General features: G+C 40.6%; 1 long non-coding RNA gene across 1 annotated transcript; it reads right to left on the bottom strand.

Moving 5' to 3' along the window:
• Nucleotides 1-12300: 12300 nt before the first annotated feature.
• On the bottom strand, nucleotides 12301-19298 carry LOC136766319 (uncharacterized). The gene is made up of 2 exons (XR_010821724.1): nucleotides 19229-19298; nucleotides 12301-12944 (listed from the first exon to the last, which is right to left on the bottom strand). It is a non-coding gene; the product is annotated as an uncharacterized LOC136766319 (long non-coding RNA).
• Between the last annotated feature and the right edge of the window lie 4704 nt (nucleotides 19299-24002).

The following is a 24002-nucleotide window of genomic DNA, read 5'->3' as shown; positions in this document are numbered from 1 at the left end:
GAAATGGCCTTCATGATTTTGCTTCAACCAGCTATACTTTGCCATAATCTTAAGACTCAGTCTTATAAAGTGTTAAAAATGGGTCCTTTTTTATCCAGAAACAATAGAAACTCTGCCACCATTGACAACAGTTGCATTTCTGTGGGGATTTACTTGATGATTTCATAAGCAATGCTCGAGTGAGCAGCAATGATCCCACTCTTAGAGGATTCCACCCAAGTTTCTATTCTAGTATGTTGTTTTCACAACAAGGATCTCTCAAAGTGAAAGTAACTCCTTCATTCTTTACCTATAATAGAATGCCCAGCTTCTAAAGACAAAGGATATGTTGAAGCTTTTGGGAAGTGATTGTGGTGGTTATTTCTGTGATTTTGATTTAATTACCAACAATACTGAGGAAAGAGAAACAGATGAGACACAATCCATGAGATCAGAGGGCTCATCTGAAATAATTACTGGAGTAAACATCTATACATACTCTTACAAAAACAAAGCTTCGGGTATGAGATCAGGGCTCTTCTCTAGTACTTTTTTTTACATGTCTTGGTGATAAATGTTGTCCATTTATGAAGTGACAATGCTCCAAAAAGGAGTAAACCTCTATACATGGAAACTTGAGGTACAACAGTCCCTTTAGATATGCTTCTATCCAGATGAATAAAGTCTGAACACTTTGTCAGCATGACAGATGTTAAGAGGTTCTCCAAATCGCAGAAACTGTTTACAAGTTTTTTCCTAAAGGTTCTAATGTATATAAAAGTCATATGCTGTAGTCTACATCTGCTCTAGCTTTTTTCATTGAGGCATGTGAATTCCACAAATGCAGGGAAAAAAGGCAATGTGAACATTTTTGGTTTACAAGTGATACATAAAAAATAGCTGAAATGAAAGACCTTGAATGTTAAAGTATAAACACATTTTTTACAGAGCTCAAGTCTTAAATTTCAGTGTCTTGGGATTCTGATGCTACAGGTTGTAAGTGGTTCCTTTGTAGTGATGAAAACAACACTTACAGAGTTACAGAAATGTTTGAAGGGAAGAGGCAAGCAAGCATGATTGTTGTACTACTACAGTGACTTTTTATTAATAAGAAATGTTTGTATGTAGCTGTGTATATACACCAATCAGCCATAACATTATGACCACTGACAGGTGAATTGAATAACACTGATAATCTCGTTATCATGGCACCTGTCAGTGGGTGGGATATATCAGGCAGCAAGTGAACATTCTGTCCTCAAAGTTGATGTGTTAGAAGCAGGAAAAATGGGCAAGCGTAAGGATCTGAGCGACTTTGACAAGGGCCAAATTGTGATGGCTAGACGACTGGGTAAGAGCATCTCCAAAACTGCAGCTCTTGTGGGGTGTTACCGGTCCGCAGTGGTCAGTACCTATCAAAAGTGGTCCAAGGAAGGAAAAGCAGTGAACCGGCGACAGGGTCATGGGCAGCCAAGGCTCATTGATGCACGTGGGGAGCGAAGGCTGGCCCGTGTGGTCCGATCCAACAGACGAGCTACTGTAGCTCAAATTGCTGAAAAAGTTAATGCTGCTTCTGATAGAAAGGTGTCAGAACACACAGTGCATCGCAGTTTGTTGCGTATGGGGCTGCATAGCCGCAGACCAGTCAGGGTGCCCATGCTGACCCCTGTCCACTGCCGAAAGCACCTACAATGGGCACGCATCAGAACTGGACCACGGAGCAATGGAAGAAGATGGCCTGGTCTGATGAATCACGAGTTCAGGGTGTTGACTTGGCCTCCAAATTCCCCAGATCTCAATCCAATTGCGCATCTGTGGGACGTGCTGGCCAAACAAGTCCGATCCATGGAGGCCCCACCTCACAACTTACAGGACTTAAAGGATCTGCTGCTAACATCTTGGTGCCAGATACCACAGCACACTTTCAGAGGTCTAGTGGAGTCCATGCCTCAATGGGTCAGGGCTGTTTTGGCGGCAAAAGGGGGACCTACACAATATTAGGCAGGTGGTCATAATGTTATGGCTGATCACTGTATATATATATATATATGTATATATGTGTGTATATATATATATATGTATACACTCACCTAAAGGATTATTAGGAACACCTGTTCAATTTCCCATTAATGCAATTATCTAACCAACCAATCACATGGCAGTTGCTTCAATGCATTTAGGGGTGTGGTCCTGGTCAAGACAATCTCCTGAACTCCAAACTGAATGTCTGAATGGGAAAGAAAGGTGATTTAAGCAATTTTGAGCGTGGCATGGTTGTTGGTGCCAGACGGGCCGGTCTGAGTACTTCACAATCTGCTCAGTTACTGGGATTTTCACGCACAACCATTTCTAGGGTTTACAAAGAATGCTGTGAAAAGGGAAAAACATCCAGTATGCGGCAGTCCTGTGGGCGAAAATGCCTTGTTGATGCTAGAGGTCAGAGGAGAATGGGCCGACTGATTCAAGCTGATAGAAGAGCAACTTTGACTGAAATAACCACTCGTTACAACCCAGGTATGCAGCAAAGCATTTGTGAAGCCACAACACGTACAACCTTGAGGCGGATGGGCTACAACAGCAGAAGACCCCACCGGGTACCACTCATCTCCACTACAAATAGGAAAAAGAGGCTACAATTTGCACAAGCTCACCAAAATTGGACAGTTGAAGACTGGAAAAATGTTGCCTGGTCTGATGAGTCTCGATTTCTGTTGAGACATTCAGATGGTAGAGTCAGAATTTGGCGTAAACAGAATGAGAACATGGATCCATCATGCCTTGTTACCACTGTGCAGGCTGGTGGTGGTGGTGTAATGGTGTGGGGGATGTTTTCTTGGCACACTTTAGGCCCCTTAGTGCCAATTGGGCATCGTTTAAATGCCACGGCCTACCTGAGCATTGTTTCTGACCATGTCCATCCCTTTATGACCACCATGTACCCATCCTCTGATGGCTACTTCCAGCAGGATAATGCACCATGTCACAAAGGTCGAATCATTTCAAATTGGTTTCTTGAACATGACAATGAGTTCACTGTACTAAACTGGCCCCCACAGTCACCAGATCTCAACCCAATAGAGCCTCTTTGGGATGTGGTGGAACGGGAGCTTCGTGCCCTGGATGTGCATCCCACAAATCTCCATCAACTGCAAGATGCTATCCTATCAATATGGGCCAACATTTCTAAAGAATGCTTTCAGCACCTTGTTGAATCAATGCCACGTAGAATTAAGGCAGTTCTGAAGGCGAAAGGGGGTCAAACACAGTATTAGTATGGTGTTCCTAATAATCCTTTAGGTGAGTGTATATATATGTATATATATGTATGTATATATATATATATATATATATGTATGTATGTATATATATATATATATATATATATATATATATATATATACATATATACATGTATATATGTATATATATATATATATATATATATACATGTATATATATATGTATATATGTGTGTATATATATATATACATATGTGTGTATATATACATGTATATATATATATATATATATATATATATATACATATGTGTGTATATATACATGTATATATATATATATATATATATATATATATATATACATATGTATACATATGTATATATATATATATATGTATATATATATATATATATATATATATATATATATATATATATATATATATCTTGCAGAGTGGGGATCTAAATGGATTGTAGATGGACTTGGGTGGGTTCAGAATCAAACAACTTAAATGCAGTGTTTTAGGAAAAACAACAATAATCATTCATAAAAACAGTTATATGTATGTAAATATATAGATCATCTAAATATATCAAGGACAATAACTAGGGGAATTAATCAAGATCTGTAATGAATGCACCTTATAATTAGCACCTTGTCTTTTCTTTTTTGTTTGGGTTTTAATAAACGCTAAACCATTGCATTTGGTAATGAGTAATGTCACAATGATTTATAAGTCACCCGAGACAATGTTCTAAGAGGCAGCTTCATAATGAACTATGTTCTGGGTTGGCTAGTCTATAGATCTCACACTCAGGTGACTAATTATACCAGTGCGGACAGTATCACAAATATAGAAAACATAGCCAAGCACCAGTGGCAACAAAGATTCATAAAAATGAAATTTTAAACATTTTTCTTAGGTTCCCTGGGTCCATTCAAGTACCTTTGGCTGTTTCATGTGACAGAAAGCATTTTTAAATAATTACAGATTTGTTTTCATTTGCACTTTTACTGAATATTGCTCATGGGGAATTTAATTACAGTCCATCTTCTTTGCTGTAATGGAATTTTACAACAAATGGTACTCCACTTACAACACAATGCCCCTGCCAAAGCAAATTTGTTTTAATGATAAATTATTCAGTTTGAATAAGTTTCTGTAACTGACCATTTTTCTGGCCTCTATCCAGTTTATTTAAGCAATATGAGTGATCTTTATGTGTTCTTTTGATATCATTACATTACAAAACCAGGTTGTCCTGCTGACAAATACCTTGTCTAAGAATGAATGATCTTATTTAAGGTATTTACTCAGTTGCAAACATCTCAACTGAAATCTGAGTTTTAATAGCTTCTGAATGGAACGTTCAGCCTATCAGATACTGTGACACTCACCTACTCAGTCTTAAACAACTCAGCAGATATTAATACATTAATCATCCCAGGATAGCAGTTAAGTGTTCTTTTTTTATTTTAATGTATTAGTTGCATTGCTTTGTTGGAGGGAGCTAGCAGAGTTAAGTTCATCTTCTTCAATTTGTCTGAGAAGAGCATGAGAAAAATAAAGAAAAATAGTTTCTGTCTATATTTTAAGCATCACTGTGCTGTTGACCCAGTTTGTACCTTTGCTTCAGCATTAATAAAACCTCAGACTGGGCCACCAAAGACTCTCATAGCTGCCCACACATTAACACACATAAAAAACGTATTTCGTCATTCCCTGGTCACAACAACATGACTTGTCCTCATGGTATTAGTCATTTGGCATCCATCTAAAATATCAGAACAACATAGCCACGGCTCGTCTATAAAGTCTAGCTAGCATATTTAAAAGCTAGTAGATTTTAGAATCCAGTTGATGCATCTAGGACTTCTGATGCTTCCCTCAAAAACACAGTGAAACATTTCAAACAAGCAACATCCGTAAAGATTGTTTTCTAGTGTTTCTGGAAAAGAGCACTTCTATTATTTATATTCGTGATTATTACTTCTGAAATAATTTCTTCTTGATGGTACATGGCTATACCGAAAACAATATTGTATGAGTAAATTAATAAAACATTCCTGCTTCTATTCTTCATTTCTTTTGCCTTAGCTGGGCTTTTGTAGATCATCCAAAATATGACTTACTTAGTTATATAATAAGATGGCATCACTGTGTAACGAGTGAACAAGTTCATGAGAGTATTTTTGGGTTTAGTTTTCATTTGCAGCTGTGGATTTATTGAAATACTACAGGATCAAAGGGAGATGGCAGAGCAGTGTTTTAAATACCAAAGAAGCATTGCCGGATCCATGACTACGCACACACACATGACATATAGAAATTAGAAATATAAGATGCAGAAGCTAATATCATAAACAACCTCTTTGAACCTGGACTGTGAAATTAACATGCATGTTTATCAAAGGCAATCCTCTCTGCGTTGTTTTTATAGAAACACAATAAATGCGCTGTAACCTAACAAAACGATAATATTTCCATCCCAGTTTTTCCACTGCTCCTTGGCTGAGTGTATTGTGTGGTGATTGTGGTTTCAGGTCTATCAGCTCCGTTTGCTTGGCTAGTGTAACCTCCCTCTGCTGGGAAGCTTGGGTAACTCAATCTCTCTGCTTACTTAACACAGTGACCTTTCAGAGCAGACTTGGCAGCCGCACTGAATGTATCACTGTCCTGGGTTTTGTAAAGTGCGCTTTTGCTCACAGGGGACCATACTTATGCTCACAGAAAAGACTGCAGTAGTGCTCCAGTAGTCTAGTCAAAATTAGCAGGAGCTGTAATAATAGTAGCACAGTAGTTACATAAGAGGGGGGTGGGGTCTTGTATCACATTATGAGAGTTTAATTAAAAATACTTGTGGGATTTAAGCCAAGAAAAGGAAATGGGGACAGTAGAAAGTGACGTCAAATGTTGTTTTTTGTATATAACTTTTATCTTATGAGTTGCTGTGCTTGAAAAACATAGTAATCTTTATCTTATAATTCTGTAAGGGCAACTAACTATGAGCTTCTAAAAAGCTATTCATGGCATGTATTTGATGCTACTGAGTATCAAATACCAAAACACAAACTTTAAAATGACCAGTGTTAGTATAATAAGATTTCATAGTGTGTAATATAAAAAGCTGATGCCACCCCACCATTTAAAGACATAATATTCTTAAAATGCGAAGCAAAGATCAAGAGTTGCAGTGTCTAGGTCAAATTACTAACAGTTGGTTTCCATAATGCACAGACTGTTACAGATGAGATTCAACATTGCTGACATTTAGTCCACTGTTTTGCTTTCCCCCTGTAAATTCTATTGTCCTCACATTCAAAACTTGCCAGGAAAGCATTGTTTGTCTGCATTTTCTAAACCACCCCCAAACTGTGCAGGCTGGTTTCGTCCCCCACGCATGTCAAATTGCATAAAACTCTTATAAACAAATGAGTGTCTGAGAGGGCTTATATATTTATTTTACTGTCCCACACATCACTGGAGGTGTCCTTCCCATCAGCCTGATGGGCAGTTGTTTGAATGTATCTGACAATACAATAAGACATACCCACTGTTGGAGAAAAAAGCTGTGTAAGCCAGATAAGCTTTAACAGCTGTTATCATAAGTGTGGAACAAAAGGCAAAGGTTTATGCAGTAAAAATAAATAGTGCCTCAGGCAGTCCATATTCAAATGTGCTGTTAAATATAAAATAGAGATTACACAGACAAAAAGTATGATCATTTTCAAGATCTTCGTTTGTCTTGTTGCACTCTGACTCCTCTTTTATACTTTACCATTTACAATAAGATAAAGACTTACTAGGCTTCTGCTCCATTCAAAGAAAGGATCTATTACATTGCATTTCTACTCTATTCTCTAATACACTATTCTGTTCTATTCTTTTCTATCAAGCCAACAGTTTCATTTTTGTCCTACAGTCTTAATTCTAGGGAAGTCAATTCAGGAGCTGCATATTCAATTTCTGTGTGCTTATTGTCAATCGCGCTTTATCAGCTGTATAACAATGGTGTGAAAAGTGGTAAAAACCTGCAGAGAATGTTTGATAAGGCAGCATGTAAAATACAATTTCAATTTATCGTGAAAGGTGTTGGATATTTCTAATCGTGTATTTTCTCTTTCAGTATATTTAATGTGGCAATTCCCATTACAATTTATAATAGAAAAATAGTTAATAGGTAGTGTGTGGGGGTGGGGGTTTGGGGGGGCAAATGTAGTGAAATAAAGGCAAGCATTGTGATAGCATAGCATTCAAAATGAATGTGTGCATAATGAATCAAGGTGGAAGAACCAGAAAGCTATTATGGTAAATAATTATAACCTTTACACACAGGAGCTTGAGATCTCAAGCTTGGGACCTTGAGATTTACAGCAAACAGGTTCAATAGTCATTGTTACATTACCTGGAAAATAAAAACATGTAATTAGTTAAATTAAGCAAATAAGTAGTCTGAGAGTTAAGTAACTGAGAGTTGGTAGAATAATAACCAGGAGACCCTGCTGCCTACTGTGCTGGAGGTTTGAGAGAATACAGGACACACAAAATGTGTTAGAGCTGCCTGATCTCTGACTGATCTATATGGAATTTAATCTGATAAATTTACCACAATAAATTGAAAAGCTTCTTCTTCTTCTTCTTCTTCTTCTTCTTCTTCTTCTTCTTCTTCATATTATTATTATAGCTTTCATATAGCTTATTGAATGTAGACATGTACATTTTTTAAGGATAACAGCAGCAGAGGTTGAAATGATCACAGCATATATAGTGCTACATCTTCTACATCCTTTCTGTTAAAAGAGCCAGATTAGTGACGTAATTTACAGCTTGTAGGGTCCATCTTCCCAATCTTACATGTGTTTAGAATGTGACATCTGCCACATTGTCTCTTTATAAGGGTCTCCTCATCCCTGTTATCTGGTGGCTCGTTAGTAACACTAATGTTGTAAACTCCATATACATCTGTGGCAATGGCCATGTTTTTAATTCATGTTTTCTTTCTAAATTAGTATACATATGCTTTACACATTTAGTGATATTTAACCTCTCAGTTAATCAAAAACAAAAAATTGCACTTCGTAGTAATGTGTGTGGCAGAGCTTACTCATAAACAATAAACATAGTGGGTGAGGCCTCCTAGTTTACCCTCCGTGAAACAGAGCTCTTTGCTTCCAAGTCCTTCCTTTGCTTGCTACGAAACTATGGGTGTGCAAAAAGACAGGTCAATGCACTGACTGCTGATCGCTCCTCGGCACAAGGCTCGATGCTGATGACTTTATCAACACTGGGGGCTGTTCATGTTTTATGCATGGTCACCATGTTTGACATTCTCGCTCTACAAAGTGTGGTCAGAAATGACCCGACACAGTTGTTTGGAAATCACTTTAACAAAAGCCAAAGGAGCTTTATGTCAGTCACACAGAGTCCCTTTTCCTCTAAACTAAGTTGGTATCTTAATCCAGTGCTGGCAACAGTGGGTTTGCTTTTCTTTAACACTGTATATGTTAAAGTGGAAAAAATGCAGACCTGAAAGTAGCTCTGTGTATAGTCATGATGCCCAGTGTGTGGTTTGTTTTGCATTCCCACCAAAGAAAACTTAGATTTTATAGCCCATAAGACTTAAGGGCCAGTGATTATTTATTTAACCTAAAATGACCATGAAACCATGTCAGTTTGCTTTCGGGGGCTGATTTATTTTAAGGTGACACTCATTCAATACTTTAAAATAGTGAAGAACAAATACATAACATTCCTAAACAGAATAAAATCAAGCCAAAAAATACAGTGGAGAAGTCATACACGTTAGTGTGTTTTATCAGAGTTTCACTGGCTGGTAATGAAAATGCCTTTCTGATACAAAGTTCAATGTTTTGAATTCAGTATACTGGAAAGCCATATTAAGATCCTGGGTCAGGGGCTTCTCAGTCAAACTCAAAACTATTAAACTCTTCAACATAAATTACTAGTCTGGCAGTTTAATTGACATTGTTAATAAATTGTTTTAGGGAGGTTCAAAACGCTTCCCATATGCTATTCCATAAAAGCAAATCCCCTCTTATTGTACAATCGCCTTTATCAAGGGTAAAGCTACATCTATCTAGTTACATCTATGTACAATAAATGTATTTGAAAAACATTTTCTGAATTGATCTCACTTATCAAAATACATGGTAACTGACTGCTTGGCATATTTCCAATGTACTAAATAGATTTGCTGATGAGGTTGAAAAACGGGTGTTTGAGCACTAGCACATTTATCTTTTGGTCTGATAATACATGACAAAATAGGTTTTACTGCATATTGTGTGTCTAAACCTCAATCGTTCATGCAAAGTGTCATTAGGGCTCTGACCCATATACACTCACCTAAAGGATTATTAGGAACACCATACTAATACTGTGTTTGACCCCCTTTCACCTTCAGAACTGCCTTAATTCTACGTGGCATTGATTCAACAAGGTGCTGAAAGCATTCTTTAGAAATGTTGGCCCATATTGATAGGATAGCATCTTGCAGTTGATAGAGATTTGTGGGATGCACATCCAGGGCACGAAGCTCCCGTTCCACCACATCCCAAAGATGCTCTATTGGGTTGAGATCTGGTGACTGTGGGGGCCAGTTTAGTACAGTGAACTCATTGTCATGTTCAAGAAACCAATTTGAAATGATTCGACCTTTGTGACATGGTGCATTATCCTGCTGGAAGTAGCCATCTGAGGATGGGTACATGGTGGTCATAAAGGGATGGACATGGTCAGAAACAATACTCAGGTAGGCCGTGGCATTTAAACGATGCCCAATTGGCACTAAGGGGCCTAAAGTGTGCCAAGAAAACATCCCCCACACCATTACACCACCACCACCAGCCTGCACAGTGGTAACAAGGCATGATGGATCCATGTTCATTCCGTTTACGCCAAATTCTGACTCTACCATCTGAATGTCTCAACAGAAATCGAGACTCATCAGACCAGGCAACATTTTTCCAGTCTTCAACTGTCCAATTTTGGTGAGCTTGTGCAAATTGTAGCCTCTTTTTCCTATTTGTAGTGGAGATGAGTGGTACCCGGTGGGGTCTTCTGCTGTTGTAGCCCATCCGCCTCAAGGTTGTACGTGTTGTGGCTTCACAAATGGTTATTTCAGTCAAAGTTGCTCTTCTATCAGCTTGAATCAGTCGGCCCATTCTCCTCTGAGCTCTAGCATCAACAAGGCATTTTCGCCCACAGGACTGCCGCATACTGGATGTTTTTCCCTTTTCACACCATTCTTTGTAAACCCTAGAAATGGTTGTGCGTGAAAATCCCAGTAACTGAGCAGGTTAAATACTCAGACCGGCCCATCTGGCACCAACAACCATGCGACGCTCAAAATTGCTTAAATCACCTTTCTTTCCCATTCAGACATTCAGTTTGGAGTTCAGGAGATTGTCTTGACCAGGACCACACCCCTAAATGCATTGAAGCAACTGCCATGTGATTGGTTGGTTAGATAATTGCATTAATGAGAAATTGAACAGGTGTTCCTAATAATCCTTTAGGTGAGTGTAGATCAAAAGCGGTGAACAACAGCAACATTGTATTAAATTGATAAATGATCATACTTGTTGTTGATGGCTTATGAGAGGTTTAGAAGGTATGTCCTTTCTCTACAACCTTTTATTTGAAAAGTGTCACTACACAAAGTAGATCTGTGTTGTCAATCCCTTTAGATCATGTTTTCTGTTCTACAAAGAATATATACAGTATATGTTATATGTTAATAATTAAAATCACCTTAAGCACATTAGGGGTAATCGGAAAAACTAGATTCGAGTAAATAGTTATTTTCAAATTATTATATATTTTTTATGACAAAAATAAAAAATATTCAGGTAGAAATCAGGTTTTATTCAGAAATAAATTGATAAGCACAAGAAAAAAAACTGCAACATTGGGGGCTATTCTTGCGATCCTTATTTATTTTCATTAGATTTGCAGGTAGAATACGTCACAGGAGGTGCATCTTCCTTCTCACTTAATTTAAGCATCTTGGCTAATATTAATGGTTTGTTTGACTGATGGATTTGTTTATTTTTATTTTCATTATTCACATATTATTTATTTATTTATTTTGCACTAAATGTCACATTGAGAATGTATGGTTTATTTGTATGCTTTGGTTCATCACCATGGTTACCAAAAGATATCTGTCTATGATCGTCCTACATCCATCCACTGCTGGAAGAATACAACAATTAATAAAAATTGAATGTAACAAAAAATAATAAGACACTAAGAACAGGATCTGCAAAGGAGTATGTCAATGAGACAATAGAAATAGTGATCGACAACACCCCCTAAATTTTACTTTTGGTTTATAAAACACAGATGCATTATAGGATCCATAGGTGCATTCGAAAAAATGTATGTCTTAAGGAGGGGATAAAGGGTTGTACAATGCTTGCACAATAAAAGAATGCTGCGGTCTTGTTTAATGTTAATGTTTAACATGGATTTCTTTCGCTTATTCAGTTATTTGTTCATCATTTCTGCCAGCCCAAACTTGAATCCTTGTGGCCTGCCGAAGGCACTGGACTGAGTTCTCTGAGTTAGGCCGCACTTCTCAGGAGACTGCCACTAAGAGAGACACTGTATTCCTGTCTGTCCTGTCTGTGGTGTGCAGAAAAAGCCAGGTCCCTCCTCCTCCTGTACCAGTACCTGTATCAATTACTTGTCTTTAAAGGATACAGTCTTGGATTTCCATCCCCTATTCTTCAAAATATTTAAAGGAATAATCATTATTCCATCGATGGCATAGATTACAGCCTAGGAAGCCCACACGCTGGCGGTGGAACTCGTACTTCTCAGCCTTGATATAGAGCCCGTTGCACAGCAGACACTGAAGAACCAGTGTTGGCTGGTGCAAAAATGTTTTGGGGGGGTGCAAACAAACTGGAAATCACACCGTTAGTAATGCGGAACTGAATGTAATTGTTAAATAGCCCTTTAACAGGTGATATAACAATATATCACCACTGCTTTTCTAAAAATGGGGAAATTAAACTGTTAAAGCATGCATTAAGGTACCACAAATCAGTGAATGTGAGTTTAATGTGGGTTTATTATCAGTAATAAGGTAAATCACACAAAAAACGAATCACAAAAAAAAAAAAAAAAAAAAAAAACACAAATGTTGCCTAAACAATGGCCAGTAGCACTACTTAAAAATACATTTTGCTCTTCTTTCTTTCTGGATTGCAAATTTCTCAATGACTTTCTGGTTAAAGTCAGTCATCTCAGTCACCAGCCTCTTTTCCATTGACAGCATGGCCAATGCATTCAGTCTCTCCTAGGTCATGCGGTTTCTCAGAAAAGTCTTAATTCTTTTCAAGGTTGAGAAGCACCTCTCAGCTTCTGCTGTGGTCATGGGTGTGGTGATGAGGATCTTTAGGAGAGTGACAGTCTCTGAAAATACTTCTTCAAGATTGTTCTCCTTGAACAGCTGGAGTAGGACCACAGCACCACGACAAACTCCGAACTCTTCCTTACAGTAGATGAGACTAAGCTCTGTCTTCAGCTTTCTTCCATTGAGCACTGGATAGGCCTTCAAAGTGTTGCTCAGTGCATCTTCAGGAAACGTCATCATGTACTGTTCAAACCGGTCCCCTTGCAGCAGTGTGGCACTAACAAGGTGGTTTGTGAAGGAGAACAGTTCCATGGTGTGGCCCAGTATGGTATCGCAGACCTACAGAGAAGGATAAAAACAAAAATTATGCAGTGATGACAAAATGTCAATTTCACCTGCAACATTTAAAATTACCAGTTATTTTACTGCCACTTGTTAAAGTTTATTAAGTCATAAAGAGAGTAGCAAGAAATTGTAATACAAAAGCTAACTGAGGGCATTTACAGAGTCAAAAAGGCAAAATGTGATTTTTTTTTCTCCCATTGATCATACAAACATGGGATAGCAATGCTAAATTCAAATGTTGGAGCAGATGAAAAATAAAAATACCATACTCCAGTGCAATAAAATCTCATCTCTGCCGCAAGCCTTTCAAGGACCTCTGGATTGAGTGACCAACGCCTCTTCGCTTGCTGAGAACCACCTACACTGCTTTGGTCGATCATTGAATGCAGAGAATTTCTGCAAAAGAGAATTTGGAATTTGGAATAATAATAATAATAATAATAATAATAATATTCTCACTTTGGGTATGTGAGAAGTGGCCTGTTGCATTATAAGATTGAGCTGATGTGCATAGCAGTGGATGTAGTGGGCATTTGGGTACACATCTTGAATCTTCCTTTGAACACCTGCAGTGTCAACCCTCATCACACTGGCTCCATCATATGCTTGGCAGATGAGATTACTCTTCTGTTCTTCAGGAAGGATGGCAGCAATACGCTCTTTTAGTGCTGTAGTGATGGAATCAGCTGTAGCTGACTGCAGAGAGATAAACTCAAAAAACCTCTCCTGCACATTGCATTTTGCATCGATGTATCGCAGCACAAGCACAAGTTGGCACTTTGTGTCTCGTCTGCCTGGATTGAGAGAAAATCGCTGCTTTGTGCTTCGTTGATTATGTGTTCCCTCACAACAGACAACATACAGTCCAATAGCTCGTTCTGCACAGTTTTCGAAGTTCCCCTGAACGCAGTAGCATTCTCCAGGTGCTCTTCAACACTCCATCAAGGGAAGCAACAAAATCCACCAAGCAATATCCCGGGATTAGAGACCTCACTCTCATCGTGGCCACGCAAAGCCAGCTCAAAGGCGACGCAAAATTTCACACAGTCTATTATTCTAGACAGTATGTGTCGATTTTTTGTCACCTATTCATTGTGCCTTCTAATGCCAATCCTGTAGCCTTCATCTAGTTGTTCAGCAATGCTAAGATTCCCAAAAAACTATAGCCTCATAGCATTGTCTAGATGACTGCGGCTACTTTCATGCCATTTGCATTTTTCTAAAATATATTTAAATCTCCTACTCCCGTCGTTGTCCACAACGTTTCGGTGCCAGGACATTGAAAAAGCAAACACGGAAAACAATACAAGGCGTGACTTACTTCGCATTCAGCGAGCCAGCTCCGTTTCCCATAGCAAGCAGAGCTAAAACCCCGAGTGTAAGCTCGGCCGCAATCACTTGATTCTGCTTTCTGTAAATTTGGCCGATCTGGTTCAAGCTCCTTTATCTTTTTCTTCTCTTCATTTGAATGCCTTATGAAAGGTTGTTGATAAAACAGAATTTTCTTTCATTTTGAAGAAATGTTGCGCCTACTTCTACTTGTTTTTAGCTAACTCTCTTGCAGCTCCGGTCAAGGTGAACTGACACTTTGCGTGACATTGTGCTTACGTCACAGAGTGTGCACTTGAGTGAGCGAGGGTGTAGGATGTAGGGTGAAGCTAAAAGCGCTCAATGGGACACACTACCTGCGCAGTCTTTTCTTTTCATCCGTCTCTATTTAATTATAGTAATAATAATAATAATAATTTTGAAATACACTATTCGTTAATATCACCTCCTAGTTTTATAGGATACTACTTCAGTAATTAATTAAATGACAGTTACCGAAACATTTTTTAGCTGAACTTTCTAATCGTATATATTTGTATATAATCATTTTATTATATCTATCTATGTATTATTTCCTTGATACATAATTTAACAATTTCTACAACTGTCTAGCTAACATTACATTTATATACACCCGCCGCTGCTATATTTTTCCAGTTGACTTGTCTCTACCTTTAACGCAAAGAGTTCTGGGACTTCAGCGCTAAAACACTTCCGCATAAGTAGGCTCTTTTGTACACTCCATTGAAGGGAGCTTTGAAGGGCGCAAACGGCTCGATTAGGCTCCCTTCACTCGTTTCCTAAGGGTTTGGGACACCCTTTAAGATGGCCACCGTAGTACTTCCACCCCACAAGGGAAGGGAATGAGGGAACAAGTGTGCAATTTGGGACGCAGCCATAGACTCTCATTTGGTCGGCGCCCCACAACACGGAAGTGAACGAAATACAATGTTGATTTTCTTATTTTTTAATAATAGCTTCTCTGATTAATTTGTGGGGGCGGCGCCCCAGCTCCCCGTATTGACCAGCCGCCACTGTGAAGAACCTGTCACACCTGGGAAATGTGCTCAGAGAGGGAGGAGGAGTAGATCAGGATGTCGTCAATGTAGAAGATGACAAACCAATGCAGGAATGATCTCAGAGCCTCATTCACAAACACCTGGAAGACAGACGGGGCATTGGCAAGACCGAACAGCATGACCAGGTATAAGTAATGGCCAGTGTGCGTAATGAACGCCATCTTCTATTCATCCACCCTTTCGAATCTGTATGAGGTTGTATGTGCTGTGCAAGTCCAGTTTGGTGAAGTACCAGGCTCCTCTTAATTGCTCCAGGGTGGTGGGCACAAAGGGCAGAGGGTACTGGTACTTCACTGTCACTGCATTAAGCCCCCTGTAATCAATGCAGGGCCAAAGACTGCCTTCCTTCTTGGAAACTAAAAAGAAGCTGGCGGTGGCATTTGACATGGATAGATGCTTGATTCCCAGGTCCAGAGCCTCCCTGATATACTCCTCCATGGCCTGTGACTCTAGGAGAGAGAGAAGGTAAATGCTCCCTCTGGGAGGAGACGTGCCCAAAAGGAGGTCAATGGCACAGTCCCCGGGTCGGTGCGGTGGTAAACGGGAAGCCTGGGTCTTGCTGAACACTGCCGCCAGGCTGCGTATTCATTGGGGATCTGTGATGGAGCAGAGAGAAGGGGGTTCTCCATGTGTGTTGCTCAGTAGGGGTGAGACAGACACCAGGAGAAACAGCTCTGCCCCCAGGATATTATGTCCCCATCAGTCCAGGAGAAGACTGGGTTGTGGTGAGCAAGCCACGGCAGGCCGAGAATGATGTCCGCTCCAGGAGAATCAATCATGAGGAAAGGCAGTTGTTCTGAATGAAGTAGACCAATGGACATGGTGATGGGGCTTGTATTTTGGGACACCGGAACGAAACCATTGGGCTGGTTGTTGACAACCCGGATGCGCAGAGGAGACGCATACGGTGAGGGAGGGATGTGGCGTTTCATCAATGTTGCCCCGTTTATGAAATTCCCCACAGAACCACAGTCCAGCAGCGCATAAACAAAGACGTGTTCATCACCGAGCTGGATCCAAGCCCGGACATGACACTGAGCCGGAGTGACAAGCGGACACAGCGTGGCACTCACAGGCAGTGGCAATTCTAGAGTCTGTTGGGGCCCTAGACAAAAATTCCCAGGTGGCCCCTTCAACCAGCATTCATCACCATTAGACTATGTTATAAATAACCTTGGGGGCCTCTTAATGGCCTGGGGCCCCAGGCAGTTGCCTGCCTTGCCTGTTCACAAGCTGTGCCTCTGCTCACAGTGTCGGCAGGGGAAGTGACGGAGGAGCCAGGACGACTCAGACACGCAACCCAGAAGTACCCCAGCTGTCCACAATACAGGTAGAGGCGCTGCTGTAATCTCCTCTCTCTCATCGGGGGAACAGGCATGTTCACGGACTCTGCCTCACACACGGGGTTGGGTGCGGGGCCGAGGCTGGCAGGCGGACAAAACACAGCAGGAGTGGACTGGATTTCTCTCGTCTTCATCAGGTTGTCCATCCTGACTGCCAGCTGGATGAGTTGCTCCAGGGTGAGTGCCTCATCTCGGTACAGAAGTTCCGCCTGTAAGTCCTGGTCCAGTCCCCGACGGAACACAGCGAGCAGAGCCCGATCTCCCCATCCGTTGTTTGCTACCAGGGTCCGGAACATCAGGGCGTAATCAGCAGCAGACAAGGAGCTGTTCCCCGGCATCTCTCCCTTCCACTGGGTGATGAAAGACATCCAGGAAGTGTGTAAGGAAGGCAGTCAGGGACCTTGTCACCTCACCCTGTTGCTCCCAGACAGCGAACGCCCATCTGAGCACTTTCCCAGTCAGGAGGGTGACAATAGAGGTGATCTTAGCCTCCTTGGGAGGCTAGGGAGGCTGCTCGGAGATGTAGCTTACACTGACAAAACTTCACGACTAGTGACAGACAGAGAGGGGTTTATATGTGGAGCAGAGGGAACCAGGTTTGGGAGGCAGTGGGTGATTGAACAAGTGCACATGGTGTTCGGGAATGTTGACTGATTGACTGATTGAATGAAGGGAGCTGGTAGAAGTGACGGTAAGGAAGGTTGATGGTGACATCTAGGGAGGTAAGTGCTTGGACTGGAAGAAGAGTGCTGGTCTGTGGCAAACATCCTTTTCCATATATTTTTTAAGCCTAATAATGCAATAGTGTTGCTATGAGTAAGCTTGTTTGCCAAGGAATTGAATTACTTTAAATCATAATCGTCCAGGATTTTGGCATTGTAACAATACCCTTAGTAATGTATGATTGTTATTGTTGTTGTATGATGTTGCCGTTATTAGAGCGTTGCTTGGTGTGTATGGTATAGTAACAGGAACAGATGTGATTAGGTAAATTGCAGCATGTGTATGAAGTAGGATTGTTTAAAAGTCGGACCAGCCATTTTATGCTTACCCATTTTGGGGGCCACAAGCCGCTACTGGTAAAATCAACAAAATATAAAACAGTACATGACTGGACAACAGAAAGATTGATTCCTGTGGGGGCTGTCACTCCAGTGTTTACTGTATGCTTTCTGATTTATTATTTGTTAAAATAAAATAAAAAACATAATAACTAATTAATTTCAAATAGTTAACCATGCACTATTGGAGCTCAAAAGCTTCTGCTGTATATTTGAACTAACACTGGATCCACAATCGCACTGAAGCACCACAGTAATATTTAATCCATACTTCAAATCCATTGCCTCTGTGTTTTGTCAATATGTTCAAGAATACGTATGTTTGAATGAACAGCAGAAGAAGCTTAAGCCTGAAGTGGGAGGCCTGTTTTTCGTAACTGGTGAGGCTTTTGTATGCACAACAGTGCTAAGCATATAATATAACATGAGGTAAATATAATCCTTTTGCAATTTCTCTCTTGGTGATGATTAAACAACATTGCTTTATTATAAAAATGTATTAAAGGTTTTGGATTTTAAGGAGTTGTTGGTAACTATGTGCTTAATAATGGATTGCAAATATAATAATTTCTCAATTAAAATAAATATTTGATTTGGGAAGTCTTAATATGTTACTGTTGGTGTTACCTTATGTACAGAAAACTGGCAGAGCAATAACAGTAGAAGAGTAATTTGATTTCTTACTTTTTTAAATCAATGATAATAATCTTTGATACTAAAGAGAGAGAGAAGAGATTAATAGATAGATATATTGACATGACATTTTAAATAGCAATATCTAGTATTTATAAAAGGTTTGGGAAATTTAAAATGCCTTAACATGAAGGTCAAAAGTACAAAGACTTCATACAGCACGTTGAAAACTAAAAAATACCAGAAAAATTAATGTAGCCCGTAAATTGATACACTACACAGGACACATTAACTTCTTTGGGGGTTCTTTATTTTTGTTATATGTTGCTGAGAGGGTGTGCAACTGGCCTTTCTAAATTGGCATGAAATGAATTTACTATAGGACATACGAGGTACAGGATATACAATAAAAACAATACAAGATAATACACAACAATACTAAACAATACGGCAGTGGGCTTATAGCTGTATGAAGACAAAGACAAAATACAGAACATCTATTAAGCCCACTGTATCTCACGTGTGCATACGTTTACTTCCACTACAATTCACTTCTACAGCTGTTCCTGAATTAGATTTAACAGAAGAAAAAAAAAGCACTAACACCAACACTCTTGAAATAAAATATCAGTCTTTTAAATATAAGTACAAAAGTAAAACCCCGATGTGAATTTCAAATCGTTTGGATTGATTACCTTCGCTAACCACGAGGAGACATCCGTCACGATAAACACCTAAAACACGTAATATGTTCACATATCAAAGACTATAAATATATAAACCTGTATACATTTACATTTCAACAAGATGTCATAACTAAATTGGAGATTTACCAGCGATTAGCTCCGATGCACCACTGCATCCATCTTGCATCACCCTCCCCATTCAGCTCTACCCGGAAACACAATGAAAAAGGAAGTGCTTAACTTAACCTAATTAACTTCTGCGGAACAGCGGCCCCTAGTGGCGGGAGGTGAGAAGGACCTTAGAGATGTCACCATTTTGATTATTCTTTGTATTCGTTTCTCTGCGGTCCACAAATTAGTTTTAACACTTTCCTTTTCTACCCTTTTAAATGACCAATCAGTGGGTATGCAACCTTCAAACTATAGATCTTAATAAGTTTATACATAATTTAATTAAATCTAAATACAACACAAGGAAACTAAACTACAAGGAAATTAACTCTATATCCAAATTTACCACCTGGCTACATTAATAGATACATTTTTGAGCTAATAAATGCTGTCTAATTATATTCTACTTCACGCAATGTATTACTTATTTAACTCACCTTATCATGGTGAGAATTCACTTAGTACTTATTACTTCTGGGGTAGGAAAAATTGAGAAAAAAGAGGTGCAAATTAAGGATTAGCCTGTCTTCATGATCACAGGCCTGTTCCAACATTAAATGTAAATTTAAGCACTTATATGCAATATCTGTCACTGTTTGTACCCCATTAAGGCCACTGTCAAAGACTTTATTAATTGGATGTTATGATGCTAATGAAAGGCTGAAGGGCTGCATGAAAAAAAGGAGTACAAATACATTGGGGCTTATTATTTAAAATGAAATTAAATCAATGATTAATGAAATCCTGGATCTTTACTTGCAGTCAGTGTCATCCATGTACATTCTGAGTCATCTAACTGTTAGCTCATAAAGTAGAGGTATTTTAAATATTTTAAAAAAAGGTTCACACTTTATTAATTCAATGAGCTGATAAAATTAATTGTAAAGATATCAACAGAAATTGGAGTAGTCCATCTTTCAATGAAGGTAAGTAGAGGTTATGGACAATTTAAGATGGGTTAGTAATACAGGAAAACATATATCATTCATATCAAGTCCTGACTGTAACTTTACAGTTAAAAAATACCATGCACAATGCAGACATTATGATGTCAGCTCTGCCACAAGGGAAAATCACTCTACTGACAAACTAACTTCTGACTTGAAGGTTGTCTGTCATAATTGGTACATTTTTAACATAATTGAACATTTTGAAAACCTGGGAAAGTAATTTTAAAATTCTGCCTTGGGAGAGAATAAAATAATCTCTGTTATTGCTTCTCTAAGCAGTATGGAAAGGTAGAAAAAAGGAGGAAAATTATTAGCGTTCAAAACTCTCAATCTGAATTGTACCCAGAGCTAAAACTTCTCTCAACTAATAGATAGATAGTCACAGCCTCCATAGCCATTAAATGAAAACACTGTCTTTCCAGCCACATCAATAGCTTGTGGTTTCAAGGTGATTTGTGACTATAATTAAGAACATATTGAGTGGGGAATATTACATTTTGAGTAGTCTGAATAAGGTTAGGCCGGGTCATTGATGACCCATGAAAACAAAACTGCACTGAGAGGTTTGCTATATCCCAGTGGGCACAATCTGCAGGGGTCTTGTCAGTTGTTAGATACTGGGATGAAATATGCATAGACTTCTACAGAGTGGATTTAATCAGAGACACTTGTACTCACAAAACACGTTTCCAAAGCACTGGGAAGTGAGAATGGGTTTCCAGAAATCTGGAAGAATCCACATGTACCTAATCAGGCCATTTTTTTTTCTGGATCAACAGTTGGAATACATCTGTATTTACTCATTTTCAGATGTTTATATTAAGATTTGTTATATAGGTCCAGAATTTGTTCACATGAACCAGTGTGAATAAAATTGAATCCAATGAAAACAAATGTGTGTTTTTTGTTTGTTTGTTTGTTTGTTTTGTTTTGTTTTGTTTAAATTAAGGCTGGGATTAAATAAAAAATGTTCGCAAGGTGCGAGTGCGAAAAGTTGTGGAAGAGTCGGAGGAGGGGATCTTATAGCTCGGCTCCTCGCGGAACTAAATCTAAGACATGAGGCCCTGCGCGCGGGGAGGAGACGTGTTTTGCTGGGTGGCTTCCGGGATGGGCGGACAGCGCGAGAGGCACTGGAACCAATCACAGTGTCTGAAATGGAAGAGAAACCGGAGGTGGAAGAGCAGGGTGGTCCTGCGAGAAGCAGCGATGGCACAATAAAGCAGATAAACACAGAGATCTGGAGAAGAATAAATAATAAAATAACAGCCGAAGCCATATTATTATTATTATTACTATTACTATTATTATTTGCAGGCGCCCTTATCTATGCGTTATCTATAAGCGGGTGGATCAATGGTGTGTTGGGTGAATAACAGATCAATGTAAATATTCAGCGTCCACTTCTAATTTGTTTTTAAACTGCACCACTACACATAACGATAGCTTATTATCATAACCCCGGTTCCCTGAAAAAGAAAGACAGCCATTACCAAATGGGAAGAGCCTTCTGACCTGCCAATCATTGAAAACATGTACCAAAGCTGCCCAATAGGGGCCCTGCTGTCAGGAGAGACCTGCCCCCAGTGTCTGTGAAAAGTCTCCTCCTGACGCAGCTACCTGCCATTTCTTCATCAGGAAGGTCGTCTGGCCGAGCGACCCCTGAAGAGTAATGGCTGTCTTTCTTTTTCAGGGGACCGGGGTTATGATAATAACCTATCGTTCCCTTTCTAATCGAAAGACAGCCATTACCAAATGGGAAGACTACACCAGAGCTGTCGCAAGTCCTGACACCTGACTAAGCCTAAACCCATAATGACAAGGATAGCAGAGCCTCACGGGGCTTGAGAGCTAGCAGTTTGCAGTATATGCCCAAGCCTGGGCGCAGCCGGTCCACCACGTTGAGGCGGTAGAACCTTGTGAAGGTCTGTTGACCGGACCAGGTCGCAGCATTGCACAGTTCTTGCAGTGTGGCACTGTGAAAAAGAGCCCACGACATGGCTTGTCCCCTCATTGAGTGCGCTGAGATGTGTTCAGGCATGGGAACATTAGCAGTCTCACAGATGAGTCAGATCGCATCCGCCTCCCAATGCGCCAGTCGATGTTTTGAAACCGCCCGCCCTCTGGTGGTGGAACCAGAGCAGACAAACAGCTGGCTCTAAGCAGTCCTCTGCATATAGCACCCCAAAGCCCGGACAGGGCAGAGTGTGTGTAGTCTGCGGTCCTCATCTGATTCGTGTGGAGGGGGATGGAAAGACTCCAGGACAATAGGTTGGTTTATATGGAATGCCGACACAACCTTGGGCAGGAAGGCCGGGTTCGTCCTGAGAGTGACTCTGCCGTTGCTTCCCAAGAAGATCAGACAGGCTTTATCCATAGACAAGGCGTGAATTTCACTAATTCTCCTTACCGATGTTAACGCAAGTCGGGGTGGTGGCTGGGGAAGACGGGGGCTTCCTCTCCAGTCGGAAGACGGGCCACCACCGTGTTCAGTATTTGTTGTTGAGAGTCCAGCCTGTCCGCCAGCACCCCAACTGTTTTGATTAGAGATTAAATCCATTCAGTCTCTTGTCTCCTGTGACGCGGAGGGGTTCGCGGAGTGGAGCGCCTCGCTGATCGGGAGCGGGAGCATCTCGCCCTCGGGAATCTGCCTCTAGGAGAGGATGCTCTCCTCTCTGCGTCTGCGAGAAGGTGGAGATGAGGATGGGGAGGCCGACCGCACTCTCGCTGAAGAGGTGCGAGATGAGGACGAGTGTCTCCGCCCTGGAGAAGCGCTCGCTACGGTCCCTCGCAGAGCAGAGTCCACAGAGGAGTGGTGAGTGGTGCTTCTGCTGCGACAGCTGGCAGACGGAGATTTTCTAGCCCTCCTACGGCGTGTTGCCTACATAAAAGCCGTACAATATATACAGACTCCTTCTCCCATCAGCGGATTCCGGGCATGTTCCTCTCCTAGACAACACACGCACAAATCGTATCCATCGTCCGAGGGCAGCTTGCCCTGGCATCCGGAACAGCGATGGAAAGCCCCTTTTGGCTTCATGCCTGTGAGAAGGTCCGTCTCTAGATCATCCACTCCACACCCTCCAAGTATATCAACAGCTCTCATGGTAGAAGCACTTCACCAAACTCCTCCGCTCTGATACTATACCCCTCGATGATGAAGTCGAGGTTGTTGACGTCGAGGTCTGAGAGGTCGACACGTGTGTCCAGAGGTCGAGAGCAGGTCGACTTGAGCTCGTCGAGAGGTCGATGGTCGAGGAATCGATGAGGTTGGTCGATGTCGACAGAAGGGTTGAGGGATCGCCGAGGTCAATCGATCTCGAGAGAAGGGTCGAGGGATCAATAAGGTTTGTCGATGTCGACAGAAGGGTCGAGGGATCGATGAGGTTGGACGATGTTGAGCAGCAGGGGCGAGGGATCGGTGGGGTTGGTCAATGTCGACAAAGGTTGAGGGATCAATGAGCTCGGTGTGTCGAGTGCTGTTTTCGGCGTGTCAAGCGGGTTAAAATCCAAAGACAGAGGTCAAGATCCCAGGATAGAGCGAGCGGTACAACCGCGGGGAGACTGCTCCATGGAGTAGACTCCTTCTCTACCCTCTCCTATGCCACTCGAATCTATAAAAAAAAATATGAATGGTACAGAAGGTAAAATCCTGCAGTAGATCTCAGAGGAGGGACCAAAGCCGGCTCCAAGCGAGACTCCTAATGCACATTTACCTCCAAGAGAAACTGAAAACGCAAGAAGAATACAAAGGAAAAGACTGTAGTCTGAGCTTCGAAGAGAAAAGGTAATAAAGAACAATC

This window comes from Amia ocellicauda, chromosome 13 (assembly GCF_036373705.1).
Source record: "Amia ocellicauda isolate fAmiCal2 chromosome 13, fAmiCal2.hap1, whole genome shotgun sequence".
NCBI classification, from domain to species: Eukaryota; Metazoa; Chordata; class Actinopteri; order Amiiformes; family Amiidae; genus Amia; species Amia ocellicauda.
The sequence above is the reverse complement of the archived record's forward strand: the minus strand, read 5'-3'. Positions and strand labels throughout refer to the sequence as shown.